The sequence below is a fragment of the Oncorhynchus nerka genome, linkage group LG9a (genome assembly GCF_034236695.1).
Source record: "Oncorhynchus nerka isolate Pitt River linkage group LG9a, Oner_Uvic_2.0, whole genome shotgun sequence".
Classification (NCBI taxonomy): Eukaryota; Metazoa; Chordata; class Actinopteri; order Salmoniformes; family Salmonidae; genus Oncorhynchus; species Oncorhynchus nerka.
The window spans coordinates 44,067,875-44,069,347 of record NC_088404.1 but is presented as its reverse complement, the minus strand read 5'-3'; positions in this window follow the sequence as shown (position 1 = coordinate 44,069,347).

Below are 1,473 nucleotides of genomic sequence, written 5' to 3'. Positions count from 1 at the left end.
TTTCATATTGCGTTGTCTTTACATATCTATTCCCTACTTGCCAAATGCAGTCCCCATCCACTTCAGATAGCATTTTCTGTTTTAGCTCTGTTTATTTTAAGGTCAAGCACTTTGGATGAAATGTCAAAAATGTGACAGGCTATATTATCATGCTTATGTATGTGTTGGTACTGTATGTACAATAAGGTCTCCAATATTCTTAAATCTGACAAATATTCCCATTAGTTCTCTCTGCTATAAAATAAAGATGCCACAGATATATGTTAAATACTCAAGCACTGGCTCATTGGAAGAAACATACATTTTATTTGTATTCAGTCAGGGTCTCAATTTACTGTTGAGAGGTCGAACAGTAGAATAGACAAGGTGCAATTTCACAAGCAGGTTGCGCATCAGCACTTTCTCTCGTTATGTCAGTCACTGACACACTTAATTAGCCCATGACAGCTAACGTTTTTACATTGGTCAATTAGTCTAGCGGCCCTCTACGAAAACAGCTTTTTAATGTTAAATGTTGGTCAGGATCACCCTAGACCCTATGCAGATGAGGAGATCTGAGGTGTGTGTGTGTGTGTGTGTGTGTGTGTGTGTGTGTGAGAGAGAGAGGGAGAGAAAGATGAGAGGAAAGGAAGATTACTTTCTCACAGCAGGAAAATAATCCTGCAGCAACAGGAAATGTGAATTATTGTGTAGATTATAATGAAATTACAACACTTTTGATGCCTTTTATACCTTGAATATTCAGAGAAGTAGGTCAATTGTCACAGCAATAGTGGTATACTTCACCAACATCCTTTCTTGCTTACTGAAAGGCAGACGTAGGCTATACTCTTCAGTTGTGAACACCCATACCAATAAAAATGCTCATTTTAAGTTACTGTATTGACTGATGTAACTCCATGAAGTTCATGATGATCAGCTAAGATGCCATGCTGTGCTTTTCTCCTGTGGGAACATTCAGAACTCACAGGCACACACACGCAGAATAGCTCAATTGAATATTGTTGTATGTGTAAGTACTAGCTAAGTCAGCTATTCAAAGAGCCAGGTAGGTAACCATTTAGAGTAACTGATGTTCATTATTACTCAGTCAATAGACACCATCAGCTGACAAAAGATCTAGCTAAGCTACAGTAGCTACAGAAATGACCTTTCTGCTGCAGGTAGCTCTGGCTGGGCAGCTTCATCTTGTAGCATGTTGAGGGAATAATTTACTTTCACTATCTACTACTAGCTAGCATGACTATAGCCAGTAACCAGGTAGGGCTAGCTAGTCAGTTAGTGGAAGCCAACTTTGTTATGATGTTGTTGAGTTTGTGCTATTGGCATGCTAACTTCATAAAAGGTTCTGCATCTTAGCTAACATGAGTATTTTTCACACTCACACAGTCAAATCCTTTCCTTGTACTGCCAACCTAGGCTTTGTGTTATTCTGAGGGCACAATGTCAACTGATTTTGAGTGGGTGTCCAGG